The following is a 21,293-nucleotide window of genomic DNA, read 5'->3' as shown; positions in this document are numbered from 1 at the left end:
GCCCGGGGCGCTGTCCGCAGTGCTGATGCGGGCGCCGCGGGCCCGGGCACAGGTGGGCCGGGGGCGGGCGGGCGGCGGGGTCCGGGCAAGGGGCGCGGCGCTCTCCGCGGTGCTGAGGCAGGCGCCGGGCCCGGGAGGCGAGGCCGCGCCCGAGGCTCCTCACGGCCCGATCGCCCGCTGCCGCGGCTCCTGCAGGCAACGGCCGGGTTTAGCTTTGGCGGCGGCGGCGGCGGGGGTGGGGGCGGCGGGGGGAGGAGGGGCCAGGAGCCGCCGCGGGCCAGGAGGGGGAAGCCGCGGCCCCCAGACTCCGGCGCCGCCGGAGAGGAGCCCCGCCCGAGCCACAGGCTCGGCTCCCGCCCCGCGCGAGGCCCCGCCTCCCCTTCCTGCCCTCCCCCTCGTGAGAGCCCCGGAGCTCTGCGCTCGCTGCCGCGGCCCCCGGGACATCCAGCCTGAAGGAGAGTGGGGCAGGGATTTTTCTGGGGCAAGACGCTTCAGCCTGCGAAGGCTGACTGCTCCCGAGCCTCTCGCAGGCCCCCAGGTGCGACCTCTCTACCTTTCCAGCCACCCCCAGTGCCCCGGCTCTACCCCTCCCCCGCCCCGCCCCCGGCTTCCTCTTCAGAATAATTTCTCTTCTTTCTCTCCCTTTTCCTCGCTGTGTGCTCCCCCCATATACACACAGCCAGGCTCGCACGGACGGCCCCTCCTTTCCCTCTCCTTTGCAGTTCCTGGAACCCCACTAGCTAGACAAAGATCCTGCTGACCGCAGAGAATCATTTCCTTTCTTTAAATACGTGCCCACATTTCGTTCACAGCCATAGCCTGGGGTCACTTCTTTCAGGGAGCTCCAGAATTGAAGCCAGTCTCTCCTTGCGGATCTTCCTGGACCTGGGCCCCACCCTTTTACTCTTCCCTCTCTCCTCTGCAACCCGAGTTTACACACACGCACCACCACTACCACCACCACTCAAAACCACAAGCAGATGGTGCCAAACCGGTATGCTCACTCTCCAAGGATAGCAGGTCTGGCTCTGGTGCCACCTTCACACTTTTGACATCATAAATTCCAACTAAATGAGCTATTTGTTTAATAAAAAGGAGACCAGGCGCAGTGGTTCACACCTGTAATCCCAACACTTTGGGAGGCTGAGGTGGGAGGATTGCTTGAGCCCAGGAGTTCGAGACAAGCCTGGGCAAGACCCTGTCTGCACAAAAAATGAAAACATTCGCCGGACGTTGATGTGTGCCTGTGGTCCCAGCTACTCAGAAGGCTGAGGCAGGAGAATCACTTGAATCCAAGAGTTCAAGGCTGCAGCTAGCCATGATTGTGCCACTACACTCCAACCTGGGCAATAGAACAAGAGCCTGTCTCTTAAAAAATTAAAAATAAGACCGGGTGCAGTGGCTCATGCCTGTAATCCCAGCACTTTCAGAGGCCAAGGCGAGTGGATCACCTGAGGTCAGTAGTTCAAGACCAGCCTGGCCAACATGGTGAAACCCCATCTCTACCAAAAATACAAAAAAATTAGCTGGGCATGGTGGCACATGCCTGTAGTCCCAGGTACTCAGGAGGCTGAAGCAGGAGAATTGCTTGAACCCAGGAGGCAGAGGTTACAGTGAGCTGAGATCGCACCATTGCACTCCAGCCCAGGCGACAAGAGTGAAACTCTGTCTCAAAATAATTAAATAAACAAAATAAACATAAAAAAGGAAACACCAACACAAGTGCCTTTTTACACACCCATAGTACCCCTTGGTCTCTTTGAGGGGTGGCGGGGTGTGCTCCTCTGCAGCTCACTGCTGCCTGACAGTCTGAAGCCCACACACAGGGAGAACCTGGCAGCCAGGAGACCTGGATTTCTGGCCCAGGCTTTTCCAGCTATATAACCTTGAGCAACTGTCTTGTTTTCTGAGCTTATGGTTCTCTTTCTGTAAGATATGAGTGTTGGATTTCACTAGACTGTTTCTAGGGCCTTTTGTTTTTTCTCCAACCTTTTATTTTGAAATTTTGAAACAGACAGAAAAGTTGAAAGAATAGTACAATAAACTATGCCATCTACCTAGCTCCAACAATTGCTTTTTGCCACATTTGCTTTATTGATAGATATAAAAACAGAGATATATTTGCCTAGATTATTATAAGGTGACAGACATCATGAGGTTTTATCTGTAAGTACTTCCATTCACCATGCATCTCCCAAGAAGAAGAGCATTATCCGAACTAGGCAAAATACCATTCTCATGCTTTTATTTTATTTTATTTTATTTTATTTTATTTTATTTTATTGTGATAGGGTCTTGCTCTGTCACCCAGGCTGGAATGCAGTGGCACTATCTCGGCTCACTGCAACCTCTGCCTCCTAGGTTCAAGTGATTTTCAGCCTCCCGAGTAGCTGGGACTACCTGCACACACCACCGTGCCCAGCTAATTTTTGTATTTTTAGTAGAGACGGGGTTTCGCCATGTCGGCCAGGCTGGTCTCAAACTCCTGAGCTCAGGTGATCCGCCCAGCTCGGCCTCCCAAAATGCCAGGATTACAGGCGTGAGCCACCACACCCAGCCAATTATCATGCTTTTAAAATTCCCATATCATCTAATATTCTAGAAGTTTGTCACCTCTAAAACACATTAATAGCAATGACCCCTCAAAAATTCCCCCAGAACTTTACATTTTTAATAGCTAACATTTAGTGAGCACTTACCATGTGCCAGTCCATATGCTACACACTTTACATGTATGATCTTATGTAATCCTCACAATTACTCTGAGTTGTGTTCTTGTGATCTTTTTACTATTCCCACTTTATAAACGAGGGAGCTGAGTAAGTTGCCCAAAGTCACAGGGCTTGTGGGGAATGGAGACAGGTTTCAGACACGGGCAGTCAAGCTCCAGAGCCTGTGTGGTTGATCCTCTTAACTGTGCTGCCTCCCTCCAGCATCTGGTAGACCATACACTAGCAGAGCAATAACCACATCTCCAGCTGTTTAATTTGCAGATGAAAACACGGAGTCCCAGAGGATAAGTGACATGCTAAAGAAGTTAAAGACAGGTGTCTCATTCTACCTTATAGTTTGGCATAGGATTTGACATAAAGGACCAAACAGAATATCTATGAATCCTGCAGTGGTCACTGGTAATAAATGAGCACATAATCTGATTACCCTCATGTAAATTTCACGGTTCCTCCCACTTGATTTTGATCACATCAATTACACAACCTTCTGGAAACCACTCTCTTAACCTGATGACTAGATATCCGGATGAGGCCATTCAACAAATCTATTCATTCAACATCTATTTGTTGAATGCCTACTGTGTATCAGGCACTCTTCTAGGAACTTGGGATACAGTCATGACTAAAAATACAAAGCCTCTGTCCTTATTGAACTTATATAGTAATGGGGGTAACAATCCATGACATAAGCAAATATGTGTAAAATATGGCAAGTTGTGATCACTGCTAGGAAGAAAAATGGGATCACTGCTAGGAAGAAGACATGGCAAGGAGATAGTGATAGAGAGGGCTTATTTTAGAAAGGAATAGTCAGGAAATACTTTTTTTGATAAGGTGAAATTTGGGTAGAGCCCTGAAGGAAGAGAGAGACCTAGACATATAGGTACCTGGAGGAAGAGTGACAAGGCAAAGAGGACAGAATCCAAGGGCCCTGACGCAGGACTGGGCTTGGTATGTTCAAAGAACAGCAGGAGGCCAGGCCCGGTGGCTCACACCTGTAATCCCAGCACTTTGGGAGTCCAAGGCAGGTGGATCACTTGAGGACAGAAGTTCAAGACTCGACTGGCCAACACGGCAAAAGCCCATCTCTACTAAAAATACAAAAATTAGCCAGGTGTGGTGGTGGTTGCATGTAATCCTAGCTACTCGAGAAGCTGAGGCTGGAAAATCACTTGAACGTGGTAGGCGGAGGTTGCAGTGAGCTGAGATTGCACCACTGCGCTCCATCCTGGGTGACAGTGTGAGACTCAGTTCCAAAAAATAATAATAATAATAACAAAAAATAGCTGGGAGACCAGTGTAGCTAGACCTGAGGTGAGCAAGGGGAAGAGAGTTGGGAGTTGAGTTCAGAGCAGTAGCAGGAATCAGGTCTTCCAGGGTCTTGTAGGCCCCGATACAGACTTTAGATTCTACTCATAAAGTGAGATGGCAAGCCTAAGGAGGTTTAGCATAGGGGCGTGACATCATCTAATTGCAGTTTTTAAAAGATTCCACTGGATGTCAGAGGGGAGGCAAGACTAGAAGCTGCAAAACCAATTAGGAGGTTGTTACAGCAGCTCAGGCTTAGAAGATGTGGTGGTGGCTTAGAATTTGGTAGTAGCAGCAGAAGTGGGAAGAAGTGGCCAGATTCTAGAAATAATTTGAAAGTAATGCTGAGAGGATGTTCTGATGGATTGATGTGTGGTATAAAGAAGACAGGCCGGGCATGGTGGCTCATGCCTGTAATCTCAGTACTTTGGGAGGCCAAGGCGGGTGGATCACTTGAGATCAGGGGTTCAAGACCAGCCTGACCAACATGGCAAAACCCTGACTCCACTAAAAACACAAAAATTAGCCAGGCATGGTGGCACACACCTGTAGTCCCAGCTACTCAGGAGGCTAAGGTAGGAGAATCACTTGAACCCAGGAGGCAGAGGCTACAGTAAGCTGAGATTGCGCCACTGCACTCCAGCCTGGACAGAGAAAGACTTTGTCTCAAAATAAATAAATACATAAATACATAAGAGATAGTCAAAGATGATTCTAAGTCTTGAGATCTGAGCCATCAGAAGAAAGGAGTGGTTGTCTACTGAGAGGAGAAGACTAGGGACTGAGTAGGCCTGAAGGGTTGGGGTACACAGCATTTTGGTTGTGTTTTGTCGACTTAGGTTTGAAGTTTGATGTACATGTTATAAGTAAGTTATAAGGGAGGAGGAGGAGTTGGAGATATAACTTCAGGACTCTTCAGTATGTGGATAGCATTTAAAACCATGGGACTAGAGACATCAAGGGAGTAGGCATAACTAGAAAAGCTGTCCAAGAACTGATTCAGGACACTTGGTCACTGACAGGCTGGAAGACAAAAGACTGAGAAGAGGGGCCAGTGAAGTAGGAGGAGACCCAAGAGAGAGTGGTGTCCTGAAGCCAAGCAAAGAAGGCTGGAAAGAGAGCCTTGCCTGCCATATTGAACACTGCTCGCAGGTGGAATAAGATGAGAACTGAGAAATGACCACTGGACTTGGCAGCAAGAAGGTTCACCAGTGACCTTGACAAGAGTTGTGTTAGTGGTACAGGGATAAGATCCTGATTAAAGTGGGTCTGAGAGTTAGCATGGAGGAAAGGAAGGAGAGGCACTGAGAGTGTAAACAACTCTTTCTGCTGCAAAGGGAAGCAAAGACTAGCATGGGGATCCAAGGGAGACATGGAAGCAAGGGAGGTTCCTTTCAAGAGGGAAGACATTAGGGCATGTTTGTCTGCTGACAGGAATCATCTAGTAGAGAGGGAAACACTGATAGGTCAGAAAAGAGAGGGTTAATTGCAGGAGCAAGCCCTTAACAGGCCAGCAGGGAATGGAACACAAGGCAAACAGAGAGGGGATGGCTTGGGAGAGGAGCACAGACAATTTTCCACAGAGGTGAAAGAAGCACGGTAAACGGCCACAGATGGGAGCTGGTTAGGAGGTTTTGTCACATAAAGAAAAACCTGAGCTCCACTCCTGCTCCCCTTCTACTAGCCAACGGCTTTTCACACATCATCCAACCATTACCTCTAGAAAGCTTGGTCCATCATTCAACCAGTACCTATAGAAAGCTTGCTCCATGCCAAGCATGGAGCTGGCACTTCCCCGTGTAGCCCAGAGAGAGTTCTCCCCATTGACATCACAGGACTGGAGTCTACAGAGGGCTTTGAGATCACTCACGCAAGGACAAATGATCCCTTTTAATATCCAGCTGCTCTGATGGGAAAGAGGCTTTCACAGCCTCACCTTATTTCCCCTACATTGCCTCCAGGGTTGTAACAATCTGGACAGACCTGAAGTCTTAGTGGCCTCAAAGTGGAAGCCACAGACAGAGACCCACATTCAGAGTGGGGAGCGTTCCACGTTGCACTGACTCAAGGCTGTGATGGGATGCTAGAGGATGGGATGTTCCCAAATGCAGTCATCTGGACTTTAGCCCCTATATTTGAGGCAGAGAGCTCTTTGAGATTTAATCTGACTAATCATTATTATCCAGCTGCCTTGGGACAATCCAGTCCTATGCAAGAGCCTAACTCTTTGATGTTTTTTTATCATAAATTAATGAGTTCACCCACAAAATAACATCAAAGAAGATCCACTAACTAATTCAGTGTTATCATCCTCCGATCTGCGGCTGCATTGGAAAGCCTCCCAATAAAGGACCACAGCCGGAAAAAGAAACCAACAGAAAGATTTGGAAATCATAATATCTGGAAAGAGATGAGAGAAAAACGAACTCTTGCAGACTGCAGAGAAGCCAGGGAATGAGCTAGCAAACCTCAGGAAGATGAAGAAAAAGCAGGGGAGACAAGGAAATTCTCAGCACTTGGGTCTGGATGGAAAACAATCGCATGAATGCTTGAGGGGGAGCTTGTGGTCTGGAAAGTCTTAAACGGTGTCATCTCACAGCACATTGCGGAGACTACTAGGAAGTGTGTGGCAGGAAACGGCGTCCCTGGAGTCAGATGACACAGGTTTCAACCTCTGGCTCTGCTATTTACTATGTAATCATTATGTAATCATTAGCAAATCTCAATCTCTCTGAGTCTCAGATTTCTGATCTGTAAAATGGTGGCAAGAATTCCCCCTCCCCAGATAGAATTCATCCAAATATTAGAGGCTTTCTCTAGATGTTACCTGACTCTTCCACATCTTGTCTTTCAAGAAGAAAACAGGAAAAGATTTATGGTGATGCCTTGAGAGAAATCTTCCCACACTGACATTTCTTGCAGGCCCAGTGGGATTTCCTAAAGCATAGAAGAGATATCGGCAAATATACTTCATTTCACTCGGCAAGCAGTTATTAAACATCCACTGTATGCCTCAGAGAGACGACCATGGGATGTTTCCAACCCCCCAAGGACACCAACATGCAATCGAGAGATGGCCGGGGTCTGTGATAAGTGCTAAGGTGGAGACAGACTCTCCAGAGTTGGGGGCCCAGAAAGGTTTTACAAACTACATGGCATTTGATCGTGGCCTTCAAGGATCAGTGTCAGATCCCCAGACACCAGATGAAAAACAGTGTGCAAAGGCAAGGGTGCATGAAAGGTGCCTGGAAACACAGAACCTATGGAACCTCGAATTCAAGAAAGCAGCTGCCAAGCAGAAATGGCAACAACTACAGAGGCCCAAGAAACATGAATGGAGTGGACATGCCCTAAAAATAGAACAAGAGCAAGAGTAGGCCGACTATGACACATGTCTGGAAGTGGAGTCACTAGGAGGTGACTAAGCTAAAGGGGAGTTGCCTCCCTCCCTCCCTTTCCTAACTTCATTCACAGTCTCTCTCTCTCTCTCTCTCTCTCTCTCTCTCTCTCTCTCTCTCTCTCTCTCTTTCTCTCTCTCTTCCCCATCCCCAGGAAGTGGAGTAGGAGGCAAGGTTCTATAAGTAGATTCTATAAGCAGATTCACAGCTGCACAGGAGAGACTGCAGATACTGAGATGACATTGGAGAATTATTGGCCAAAATGTTTACCTGTTGTTACAATAGCCACTGTGCTGGAGGCCAGACAGAATGCCCATGGGACCTTTGTTCTAACAGTGGCTCCAGAGGCCCTCTGAAGTAGCAATCAGGAATGACCGACTGCACGGTCTCACCTCTACACCAAGCAAACTGGCAGCAAACTCACCAATCATATCACACCATAGCCAACTGGGGGAAGACTGCAAGGCTTCTGGCTAAATTAAGGAAATTATTTCAGGAAGTAAATAGACATGAGCACAAAGGGTAACAGGTGCTTATAAAGCATCATTAATTACGAGAGCCAAAAGGGATCATAGAGTTCAAACCAATTTTAGCTGCAGAACCCTTTGTTCAAAGCTCGCATGAAAGTCAGATACATAAAATAAATAGAAGAAGGTGGATTTGGATGAAATGAGGCAGAACTTGCTTGCTCTACCACCCTCCACTCCCCGCAGAAGTCCCAAAGGTATCTCCCATCATCGTGGACCCCCTCAAGTGCTCAGCAGAATTTTTTTTAATCATCAGAGTAACACATGCCTATGAGTTTAAAACCCCAAACATACAGCAAGGCTTGTTTTAAAAAGGCAAGAGTCCCCCACCAACTCTGTCCTGAGCCTTCCCAGTCTGTCTTCTTTCCTTTAGAAGAAATGACTTTTCACTGTTTTCGTGGTTTCTGTTTTAAATTCTTCTGATAATGATCTTTACTTTCTAAATGGTATACCTGTACTTTTTTTTTCAAGATAGAGTCTCGCTCTGTCACCCAGGCTGGAGTGCAGTGGTATGATCTCGGCTCACTGCAACCTCCGCCTCCTGGGTTCAAGTGATTTCCCTGCCTCAGCCTCCCTAGTCGCTGGGATTACAAGTGTGTGCCACCATGCCTGGCTAATTTTTGTATTTTTAGTAGAGACAGTTTCACCGTGTTGGCCAGGCTGGTCTTGAACTCCTGACCTAAAGTGATCCTCCTGCCTCAGCATCCCAAAGTGCTGTGATTACAGGTGTAAGCCACTGTGCCTGACCTATATACCTGTGCTTCTATCTCTTGATTTATTCACTTTAGAAACTTTGTCCTGTTTTCTTCAGCGACAGAAGAGAACTTGGGTCACACCGATGCCCTCGCCTCCCCATATAGTTATGTCACTATTTAAACTTAATTTTTATCAAAGTAATACATGCAATTAGTTTAAAATTCCAACCAGGGACAAAGTCTTATGCAGGCAGTAAAACACAGACGTTGTGTCCTATCTCTTCCTTCCCTCCGTCCTTCCCATCCTCCTTCCCACTCAGGTAGGTTGGCTTGTGGAAAAGAGAACTCTCTGTTTAGTCCCCCTTCTAGTCCTTTTCTGTAGCACTCATCACCTTTTCTAGCAAACTGTATAATTTCCTTATTATGTCTTCTGTTTGTCTTGCCTGCTAAATTGCAAGCTTAGGTAAGGATCTTTGCTATGTTCACTGATGTATCCCAAATGCCTAGAATAATGCCTGGTTCAATAAATATTTGTTGAATTAATTAAAGCAGAGTTCTCTGGAAAGGGAGCTTCTTGGAGATACTGTTAGAATCTATCATTTTGTATCTGATTTGTTCTATGGGAGAGTGTATAAATGAAAATTTTATTTTGCAGATGATACTAAATTATAGACAATAGGGGTGGTGCCATAATAGATAAAGACTTCAGTTCAGACCCACTTATTGGCTTTCCATGTTTGGACAAATTGGTCCAATTACCTTGGAAAGAAAGTAGCTATTTGCTTAGCTTGGTAGAGACTGGGAGGGACATGAATGATGAGGAAGTGGCCTTTGCCAACCTCACACTCCTAAGGTCAGGTTCTGCTTTGGAAAGGAGAACCAGAGGTCCCAGGAGTAACTGGGCCACCAGGGTCCCCAGAGCCAGAAGCCCTTAGCCACAGGCTAAGATTGAGCATCTCCTATGTTCCAGGAACTGTTCTGGGCACTGGCAGGAAGGAGAGAACACCTTTCTCACCACACCGAGGCCCAGCACTATCAGTCCCACGTTGCAGACACATCTTGAAGTCCATCAGGGCCAGGAAGCCTTTCTTGAACCATTCCACTCCCAAATACAGGGCTTTCTAGACACCTCCCTCATGGTTTCTATCTTACCATGCTTTGCCTGGTAAACTCCTTAGAGGTTTTGGAATTCCTGACCATTGCCCAGGTCACAGGGCAAGTTCCGGCAATTGGAACATTTCCAGTCTTCCGAGTTCTAGCAGCCATTTCACCATTTCCTGCCTCCACGTCATCTATTCCTCCTGCTGGGCCCCTGATATGCCCCTGGACCTAAAGCTTCCTTGGCCAAAAAGTGCTGGGGCCAGGCGCGGTGGCTCACGCCTGTAATCCCAGCACTTTGGGAGGCCAAGGTGGACAGATTGCTTGAGGCTGGGGGTAAAACCAGTCATGTTGGCCAACATGGTGAAACCCCATCTCTACAAAAAAATACAAAAATTATCCAGGTGTGGTGGTGTGCACGTGTAGTCCCAGCTACTCAGGAGACTGAGGCGGGAGAATCACTTGAACCCAGGAGGTGGAGGTTGCAGTGAGCCGAGATCATGCCACCACACTCGAGCCTGGGAGACACAGCGAGACTCCACCTCAAAAAAAAAAAAAGTGTCATCCCTCCTCACCAAGGCCACAATACCCAGGACACCTCTCTCTCCTGGGTCCAGCGCATCTGGCCCCCACCCACCACCCCTCCTAGCCCTACTTACCACTTCTCTTCTACACACACTCCATGCCAGCCACAGCCAGAGCAGACTTTGGTTTTCCACTCTCTCAAATGTGCTGTGCTCTCTCTCACTTCTGAGCTTTCACCTGTGCTCTACCTGGAATATTCCTTGCTCTTCACCTGCCACTTCACCTGGCTAAACCTCTTCTAGTCTCAATTTACAATTTCCTTCCCTGGGATGAAGCCTTTCCTGTCACTCTGGCCTTGGTTATGTGCACCGCTATTACGAGCACCCTATACTTTCCCTATAAGTCATTCTTTCTACAGTTTATTTGTTTGTCTTCCCTATTACACCATAAACTCCTAAAGGCAGGAACTTTGTCTCCTCAACTGCATTCCCAGTGCCTAGAACAGAACCTGGAACATAGTAAATGCTCAGTTAATATTGATACAGGCAGGTGAGTTGACTTACAGGAAAGGGAACATCTCCGTTCAGTTCCCCAAGGTTGAGATAGGGAGAGGCATGGTTCCAATCGTAAAGAACTTTATGGTCTTGTGTGGGAAATCTGGCTCAGACACCATGACACAGTGAGCATCTGACAGGTGCCCCAGGAACCTGTAGAGACAGCAAGAGTTATAGCAAAGCTGAGTGGGGAGAGATCCCAGCAGTCTGGTAACAGAAGTCTTCCCCTCACCCATAGGACTAGAGGTGGGCACTGAAAGATGAGGTGTTTTCTGCTTAGGGGAGGAAGATGCCAGACAGTGTGGGGGTGGAGAGTGGGCAGCTGGAAGTTAAGAAAGGGGAAGGTATGTCCGGAAACAGCAGCCCATGCTGGTGGATTTGAACTACTCTGTCAAGAACCAAAGCTGGAGCCAGATCATGAAGGGCCATGAAAGCCAGGACTGGGCCATATAAGCAGTGGGAGCATGTGAGGGCATCAGGAAAGCAATGTATTGGAACCACCCATCTGGGAGCAGTCTCAGGGATGGATGAGAAGGGGAAGGGGAGGTGGTGAGGCATGGGGCATGGCCTAGGAGTGAGGACAAAGGGACAGATGTGAGAAACATTTTCAGTGGGGTCACCCAGGGCTGCTGCTTCTGACTGAGAATATGAGATGGAGAAGGGAGGGGTGGAAAAAAGAATGCAGGATGACCCATCCATCTCCCTGGTTGAAAGATGCTGTGGTCAGAAACCACAAAGGCAGACCAGGTGAGAATTACACATGGCAGATGTAAGGGGAGAGGAGAAGCATTCGTGGTTTTTCAGGACTGAAGGGATCATGTAAGACTGGGAAAAACTTGAGAGGCCTCTCTAGAATTGATGCAGTGAGTGATATCGTTTGTATATTTGTACCCACCCAAATCTCATGTTGAACTGTAATCTCCAGTATTGGAGGTGGGGCCTGGTGGGAGGTGACTGGACCGTGGGGGTGGATTTCCATGAATGGTTTGGCATCATCCTTTTGGTGCTGTCCTCACAATAGTGAGTGAGTTCTCGCCAGATCTGTCTGTCTAAAAGTGTATGGCCCCCATGTGACATTCCTGTTCCCCTTTTGCCTTCCACCATGGTTGAAAGCTCCCTGAGCCTTCACCAGAAGCCGAGCAGATGCTAGCACCACGCTTCCTGTAAAGCCTGAAGAACTGTGAGCCAATTAAACCTCTTTTCTTTATGAATTACCCAGTCTCGGGTATTTTTTAAGACAGGGTCTCACTCTGTCACCCAGGCTACAGTACAGTGGTGCTATCGTGGTTCATTGCAGCCTCAATCTCCCAAGATCAAATGATTCTCCCACCTCAGTCTCCTGAATAGCTGGGACCACAGTTACAAGCCACCACGCCTGCCTAATTTTTGTATTTTTGGTAGAGATAGGGTTTCACCATATTGCCCAGGCTGGTCTTGAACTACTGGACTCAGGCAATCTGCCCTCCTTGGCCTCCCAAAATACCGAGACTACAGGCACAAGCCACTGCGCCAGGCTGTGTCTCAGGTATTTTATTATAGCAATGCAAAATGGCCTAATACAATCAGAATCTGTCATTTGACCTCAGGAGAGCGTTAAAAAGAGCTATGAGAAAGAGACTGGCTGTCTAGCCTTGGGCGAGATGGTGTAATTGAAATTGAAGATACCTCAGTTCAAATCCCAGCTGTGTGTCAGTTACTAAGTCCATCACTGTGGATGAGTTAATTACCATCTCTGAGCTTACGCTCCACATCTGTGAAGTGGAAATTGTAATACCAAAGTCACAGGAGTTTTGTAGGGAGTAAAATGACCTCTGGAAAGAACCATGTTCAGCTCCTGGTCTGTAGCAGATGTTCAGCAAAAGTAACTCATGGAGAGAAGGAGAAAAAGATGACAGCAGCTGAAGACCCCGGACCCTGGAGCATCACAGAAGCCCAAGAGGGAAAAGCCTCCAGAAGGTGGATGAACAGTGTCAGTATTATAGAAAGTTCAGGATGAACTGGATTGGCAGGAATTACATTACTGAGTCTTTAGAGAGCATGATTTGGAGTACAAAAAGAGTCAGTGAACACGATGACAAAAAAAGCACGACAGAAATCGCTACAAAGGCCAAAGTCAGGATTTTGGGGCTGCAAATAGATTATCCTATGAACATCATTTGAGAATAAAGACATCTGATTAACATAACAAGCAGTCTATAGGGTGGCAGCTCCAGAATTAGCTCCCTGGCCCCCCAGTGTCCCTAAGAATCCAGGCCTTTTTCATCCTTTCTCTACATTCTAAGCATACTGGCTTCTCATCCTCAGACTTACTGCTCGGACTTGCAAGGTGGCTGCTGCAGTTCCAAACATCATGTTCTCATGTATAAACATCCATGGCAGGCAGAAGGAGGGAGAACCTACTTCCTTTTTTCAGGGAGATAAATCTTTCTCAGAAGCCTCCCAGTAAACATGCCCCTGTATCGCATTGGCCAGAACTCGGTCCCATGGCCATGTCTAGTTGCAAGGGCGGCCAGGAAGCTATCCAGCATTTTCAGACTCTATAGGAAGAGGAAGGCAAGGAAGAAGAGGTTGAAAATAGCCAGAGATTGGGTATGTGACCAACACTACCTACCACACTACTCATTTATGAAATCTGGAAATCATAAATATGGGGACACTGGAGATGATGGGGAGGAAGGGGAGAAGTAGGCTTCTACGTTAGAGAGAAAAGAGCCCAGGCTTGAGAGAGAAGGAAGGCTGCATCCTTTTCTGCCATAGTCAAGAAGGGTAGAGGGTGGGCCTGGAAACAGACTCTGAAGAGGAGAGAGTAATCTTAACCTTGGCGAAGACAAAAAATGGCTGCTTTGAAGAATACACTGGAACATTGAGGGGGACCACAATGAGATACCACCCTCTAAATCAACAAAACTTAAGAAGATACCAAGCATGGGCTGGGAAGGCTGTGGATCAACAGGAATACTTCTATACTGCCAAAGGGAATATCAGCAGGTAGAGCCGCTTTGGAAAACAATTTAGCCTTACTCCATAACCCAGCAATTCCACTCCTAGATCGACACCATTGCATCTGTGGGTCCAGTTACGAACCGGAATGTTCTCAGCAGCACTGTGAAAGAAAAAAACCTAAAAACAGCTCCAAACATCCTTAGGTCAGAGAATGAATAATTAAATCATGATCTACTCCCATAATGGAATAACTATATAACAGTAACCGACCAGGCACAGTGACTCATGCCTGTAATCCCAGCACTTTGGGAGGCCGAGGTGGGCAGATTATTTGAGGTCAGGAGTTCGAGACAAGCCTGACCAACATGGTGAAACCCTATCTCTACTAAAAACACAAAAATTAGCCGGGCGTGGTGGCGGGCACCTGTAATCCCAGCTACTCAGGAGGCTGAAGCAGGAGAATTGCTTGAACCAGGGAGGTTCAAGTGAGCCAAGATCGAGCCATTGCACTCCAACCTGGGGGACAAGAGCAAAAAAACCAGTTATAACACGGATCTCAAAAAAACCAGGTTGAACAAAAAAGGCAAATGAAAGATATATACAGTGTGGTTGCGTTTATCTTTACATAGAGTTCCAAAGCATGCAGAAACTAAAACAATATGTTACTTGGGTATGTAAACATAAGTGCAAAACTATAAAGAAAAGAAATGAAAAGATAAACACAAAATTGAAGAAAGTGATTAGCTGTAGGCAAACTTGGGGAGACGCAGACGCGTAAGTCCAAATAGGAAGGAAATGCTCTCCTTAAACCGAGCAGTGGGTACGCAGGTGTTCGCTGTGTTCTCGTTCTTTATACTTCACACAGATGCCAGAAAAATTATTTTGTACCCACTGAATAACTAATTAAAACAATTTGAAGATTAAAAAGGAGAGAATGCAAGTGAGATGAAGGCACACCTGCGAGCCCACCGTGGGGGCAGAAACCCTGTCCGTTGCGTCACCATCTGGGACCGGCAGAGCTCAAACAACATAGAGTTGAGACAACTGGACACGTTATGGCTGAAGTCTGGCCAGTTCTGTCTGGGTGTCACTTAGAATGGGAGAACCTCACATTTGGGAGGGGAAGGACGGTGGACAAGAGTGGGTTGGAGAGAGAGAGCCGAGACATTAGAATGTTTTTCCTTAAGGAACTAGGGGTGAAAAAAAGAAAAGAATTGTTCCCTGCATGCAGGGCTTGCCCTGGGCCTGGAACAGCCTGGCTTCCCATTGAAGCCTCCTGACACGTTTAGGAAGGGGGAATTACCGTCTCCATTTCTTTTTAAGAGATAGGGTCTCACTCTGTCACCCAGGCTGGAGTGCACATCATAGCTCACTACACTCTGGAACTCCCAGGCTCAAGTGATCCCCCCACTTCAGCCTCCTGAGTACCTTGGACTACAGGTTCACATCACTGTGCCCAGCTAATTTTTTTTTTTTTATTTTCCATAGGGACAGGTTCTTGCTATGTTGCTCAGGCTAGTTTTAAACTCCTGGCCTCAAGTGATCCTCCTGCCCCAAGCTCCCAAATTGCTGAGATTATAGGCATGAGCCACCGTGCCTGATCTTCCTTCTCCATTTTACCAAAGAGAAGACCTAAGTTAGTGACTTGCTCATGCCACACAGCAAGTGAGTGGGAGAGGCAAGTACTTGCAATCATACATAACCTCCTCCCAGTCTGGGCTGCCAGCCCTCCAGCCTCAGCTCATGCCCACTGCCCTTCCATCCATCCTTCCATTCAGCCAAGCCTCTCCTGCCCAGGGCTTTGTATATCCTGTCACCTCTTTCAGAAACCGACCTCCCACGTCTTTCCCTAGCAGGGTCCTTCCTATCTTCAGGTCTCAGCTTCAGTGCCACCTGCTCAGAGGCCCCTCCTGACCACCCGCACGTCAGCGGGACCCCTTGTTACTCTCCTTCCCTGGACTCTGCCCCTTGCCCTCCTTGTGCCTCAACTGTCCATATGCATCAGCTGCTTTGCTTGGTTACTGTCTTTCCCATGTACTGGAACCTATGTCCCTTGAGGGCAGGGACTGCATGCCTCTATTTGCCATGGCATCCCCACCGCCCAGCTCTAGGTCTGGCCTGTGGCAGGTCTTTGACAAATGGTTGTTAAATAAACGCACAGCTGAACGAGAGTAGTGAAAGAAGGCTGAGGTGAGAGACATGTAGACAGACTCAGACCCATGTCCCTGCTCAGAGAGGGGTCTATCCACACCCTCCGTGCCCAGAAGAGCAATTGGTAAGCCCCTTCCGCCTTCAGACTAGTGTCTGGGCAGCCCTGGATGCCCAGGAATGGAAGAGGTAAGACCCTCCAGATGGCATTGTTACTGGCAGCTTGGGCAACCCCTGCCCAGTGGGGATGTTCCCTCCCTCCATCTGCTCCTAATGAGATCTTTCCTGACTGCAGCATTGGGCTCTTGGCAACCACTGTTCCAGAGGGTACCCTGCAGTTGGAGGGTGTTCAGAGATGAAATATCTGAAACAATGCAGGAACAAGGGAAATGGAATAATTATAACAGATGAAAAGACCCACACTCTGGGCTTTGCCAAGTTAAGCAGAATAGGATAATTGCATGCAAGGCTCCAAGGGGTGTGAAGGCCTTTGAGGGAGGGGAAGTATTGGGGATGACATGAGAGGGCATAATTATGCAAAATGGTATGAGATGAATCCCTGGGAATTTTAGGCCTAGTGGCAGGAACCATTTTCTCCCGGCGAAGCTCTGAGGTTGGGCAGCAGTTTCCTAATGGAAGGAGTGGAGTTCCACCCTGATGGCATTTAAGCCCACGTTAAGCCGAACCTGGAGACTCTATGAGTACACTGGCCTTATTCTAGAAAGCTGGGATCAGGTGTTAGGGGGCAGAGGTGACCTGATGGCAGGGTGGTACAATGGTCATTTGCACAGGTTTTCTGGTCAGCAAGAGCTGGATTCCAGTCCCAGCTGGCAGCCTTCTAGCTGTGTGTGACCTTGGGCACATGGCTCAACATCCCAAGGCCTCAATTTCTGCATCTATGAAATGGTGACAATATCACCTGTGCTTTAAGGTTATCGGGATGATTACATGTGATAACATAAAAGCTCTTGTCACAGTGCCCGGTATACAGGAAGAAGGCATTAAGTGTCAACTACAAAGTCTGCGTGGAGCCAATCATTGGCTTTTGCTAGGATCTCTGGTCCATGACAGGAGGAGGATACCGGCAGATCCCTGGAATCCCAAGGCTTTGATTGGCTCTGAGGTCCAACTTCCTGCAGGAGCTGCTTGGGAGGTGCAGGTGATAGCAGGCCCCAGCTCAGACATGATAGCTCTTAACAATGTGAGATTTCTGAGAGCTGGAAACCCTCAGCAGGAGAGCCTGGTTAGGCGGATGCCACATCTTCCTTTCCTTTATTTTCTAGGCAGGGGAAACCAACCAAACTCCAGCCTTTTGCGACACTGTGGGCACCAGGCCATCTGGTCTCGGGACCCTACTGGAAAGATGAGTGTTTGTAAGCATCTGTGCCAGAACAGGTTTACAGAAGGACCCAATGTCTAGTTTAAAAGTGCCTGTTAAGAGTATTTCAGAGATGAACAGACCGACTTCCCACAAACTGAGGGAAGATGACAGTTTGGCCGGGTGGGAGGAAGCCAGGCCACCCAAGCCTCAGCAGCAGAGAAGCTCCTGCTGAGTGCTATGGTCGGGACGCAGGTGATTCCTGGCTTCCTCTGAAGCTGACTTGGCTCCCAAATGTCTTAGAATGAAAGCGGGAAAGGGCCATTTCCTTCAGCCAACAATGAAAACAAGAAACTACGTGATAAAAGCAGCATAAACAAAGTGCTATATGGGGCACAAAGGAACAGTGCACAGTCCTTAATTTTCTGCACAAAGCTTTTCGGGAGGTGTGGGATCTGGGAGGGGTGGGAGCTGGGGGGGTGGGACCCGGGAGGGGTAGGACCTAGGAGGAGGGGGAACTGGGAGGGGTGGGACCTAGGAGGGGTGGGAGCTGGGAGGGGTGGGATCCGGGAGGGATGGGATCCAGGAGGGGTGGGACCTGGGAGGGGTAGGAGCTGGGAGGTATGGGACCTGGGAGGGCTGGGATCTGGGAGGTGTGGGAGTTGGAAGGGGTGGTACCTGGGAGGTGTGAGAAGGCTATTTTGACCAGCAGAGTTGGGAGGAGAGCAATCCAGACTACAGAAAAAGCACGGACAGAGGCGTGGAGAGGAGGCAGTCAGCGAGTTCTTATAACTGGCCCATTTGGAATTAGAGACTATCCTGATCCTCACCAATCCCTACGCTGTCAGTTGCTCCCTGTGACTTTCTACCTGATCCAGTATGGGGATGCGGGTCAAGACATGGAGACAGGAACTGAAAGTGGGGTTCCCTGTGGGGTCCCCAGCACACTGACGGTTCAGGCTGGTGGGGTGCAGTGGAGAGAGCACTGGGTGGGGAATTAGGAAATCCAGGTTTGAACCCTAGCTCAGTCCTTTACAAGCTGTGTGACCTGTGACAGGTAACAGGCCCTCTCTGGACCTCCGGCTCTCCATCACTGACAGAGCAGGTGGGTCTCACGACCCTCAGGGCTCTCCCAGGCCTGACACCCTGGGATTTGCAAATACTCCTGTGTTCCAGCTGTTCATATGTGTCTGGGTTTCTGTCCCTCATTTGAGTCATTTTACACACAAGACAGCAGGAAATCAGGATCCTCGAGAGGTCTGTGAAATAGAAGTCACTGAGTGTCAGAGGATATACCAAACACAACAGGCAGAGACTTCCCTATGGCTCCAGGGTGGCCAGCTTCATCAGCCCTGACTGCCCAGACAGAAAGAGCAAGGTGGGAGGAGCAGGTCCTGCATGGAGAGCAACAGCCAGAGAGATGCTGGATCCCAGGAGGAGGAGCCTTCGCCCATGCCCAGGGCAGGTTCCGGGGGACCAGCTGGCTCCTGCATTGCTTCAGATAGCCCTGGGGTAGCTGGGTACCATTGACGGCTCAGCACTTGGCAGGGAGAAGACCTGACCCACATCCTGGTGCAGCAGGACCACTCCCATTTGTTGACCCTTACTCTGTGCCAGGCCCCAAGCCAAGGGCCTCATATCCATCATTTCACTTAGTCCCCCCAGCCCTCCTGGGAGGAGTGGTACCTCTGCTACACCCATTCTACAGAAGGGCAAGGAACTTTCCCAAGAGGACACATCCAAATAAGAAAGACAGGATTCCAACTCCAGTCTATCTGATACCTGATCTTGTCCTCTTTCCAGGGAGTCTCCACTTCCCTAGTGGGAATCCAGAGACGGGAGGCCAGCCTATTCCAAAATCCCACCACCGCCAGCCTGCAATTCCATTTGCCACTCTCTGAATGAAAGCACTGTTGTCTCCTGAAGGTCCCAGAGGGACACAATAAATGAGGAAGGTATCGGACTGTCAGTCACTCCAACAGGCCAGGCAATAAGCAAATGGGACATGGGCCAACAAGGTTTGACAGGGGATGAGGCTGGGACTATTGGGAGGGGAGGGGGTCTGAGAGACACCTGCAGATGCTCCAGGAGGTGTGCCTAAAGAAAGAGGAGCTTGGTGCAGCAGAGTGACCGAGTGACTGCGGTATCTTACTCCCACACTTGGGTGCAGCCCAGTGATCTAGAAAGAACAGCTCTCTGGGGCAGAGATGCACAAGGCCAGAGAGCCTTCAGAGGAGAAACCTCTCTGGCAGAAGGAGTTTCGGCTGGCTAGGGAAGACTGCAGCTGGGGCCCTGCTCCCAGCATCTAAATCAGGCCACCCAGGCTCCGGGGCCCCCAGGCACTGGACCACTTTGGGAAGTGGGGAAATTCCTCCGGAATGAGATGGCACACAGGCTGCCAGCCATCCTCCCCGGATGCTCACTGAGCTTCTGGCAGGGAGGGAGCCCAGAGCCAGCAGAGGGGCTGCATTTTGCCATCAGTGGGATGCCTGCGGGTGGGAGGGGCTGTCAGCAGGAATCCTGCTCCTGGGCTTCCGTGGAAGAGACGGGAGGGATGGAGGAAGCGTCTTTCCGAAGAAGCACAGCGAGCTTAGGGACCCTGGTCATGGCCCAGTCACACCAGCAGGGGGGCGCTGGCCCAACCTATCCTCCAGAGAGCGTATAAAAAATAATAACAATGCAATCCCTCCCCCCTCCCCCCTCTGATGTAAATGACGAGTTGATGGATGCTGACGAGTTGATGGGTGCAGCACACCAACATGGCACAAGTATACATATGTAACAAACCTGCACGTTATGCACATGTACCCTAGAACTTAAAGTATAATAATAATTTAAAAATAAATTAATTAATTAATTAATTAATTTTAAAAATAATAATAATAACAACATATTGCTGAGCACCAATTCTGAGCTAGACGCTGGAGATACCACGGGGCACAAAACAAGCAAAAGGCCCTTCTCTCATTATGTTCTAAAGGGAGTAACAAGCAATACAACACGAATACATAATAAATTAGAAGGCAATAAACACTTAGAAGGGATATAGAGGAGGGAGAAGAGATGGGGAGGGGGGCGGAGTGCTGGCAGGGTCCAGGGGGCAGTTTGCAATTTTAGGCAGCACGACCAAAGACCTCACTAAAGAGGTGACGTGGCCGGGCATGGTAGCTCACGCCTGTAATCCCAACACTTTAGGGGGACAAGGCAGGAGGATTGCTTGAGCCCAGGAGTTTGAAACCAGCCTAGGCAACATGGTGAGACTCTATGTCTACAAAAAATTTTAAAAGACTAGCTGGGCATGGTGGCACATACCTGTGGTCCCAGCTACTTAAGAAGCCAACACGGGAGGATCGCTGAGCCCAGGAGGTTAAGGCTGCAGTGAGCCATTATTGCACCATTGCACTACAGCCTGGGTGACAGAATAGGACCTTGTCTGAGAAAAAAAAAAAAAAAAGGTGATATGTGATTGAAGACCTGAAGGACGGCAAGCTGTGTGGACACCTGGGGAGGAGTATTCCAGGCTCAGGAGCAGCAAGGGCAAAGGCCCTGAGGCAGGAGTAATCTGGCAAGTTCCAGGCATGGCGAAGAGGCCAGCAGCTAGAGCGGAGTGACAGGAAGGGAGCAGCATGGGAACACTTGGGGAATATGCTAAAGGGCGAATTAGGTCAGGCAGAGCCTGAAGACCGTCACAAGGATTGCGGCATTTCCCATGCATGAAAGGGGAGTCCCTGGAGGCCTATGAGCAAGGGAAGGATATTATCTGCCATATGTCTTAACAGAGCTACTCTTGCTACCGTGTTGAGAATAGATAAAAGGAAACTGGGAAGCCCAGTTATTATTATCCCCATCACCATCACCATCACCAACTACAGCAGCAACAGCCAGTTACTGCCCCTGCCACCCACTTCACTGTTACTATCTAGTTTACATCTCACAACAACCTGTACAGACAGAGGGCCTTACTTCTCCCATTTTATAGCCTAGGAAACTGAGGCTTGGCCAAAGTCAGAAGGTCACACTAATAAACCCTCTCCAGAATCTGGCCCA

The 21,293-nt window shown here is 48.8% G+C and overlaps 1 long non-coding RNA gene across 1 annotated transcript; it reads left to right on the top strand.

Annotated features, from left to right (window-relative positions):
- Positions 1–404: 404 nt before the first annotated feature.
- Positions 405–19,204, top strand: LOC112631934. The gene is made up of 3 exons (XR_003121228.1): positions 405–538; positions 17,959–18,093; positions 19,050–19,204. It is a non-coding gene; the product is annotated as an uncharacterized LOC112631934 (long non-coding RNA).
- Positions 19,205–21,293: the final 2,089 nt, after the last annotated feature.

The sequence above is a fragment of the Theropithecus gelada genome, chromosome 9, assembly GCF_003255815.1.
Source record: "Theropithecus gelada isolate Dixy chromosome 9, Tgel_1.0, whole genome shotgun sequence".
Classification (NCBI taxonomy): Eukaryota; Metazoa; Chordata; class Mammalia; order Primates; family Cercopithecidae; genus Theropithecus; species Theropithecus gelada.
The sequence above is the reverse complement of the archived record's forward strand: the minus strand, read 5'-3'. Positions and strand labels throughout refer to the sequence as shown.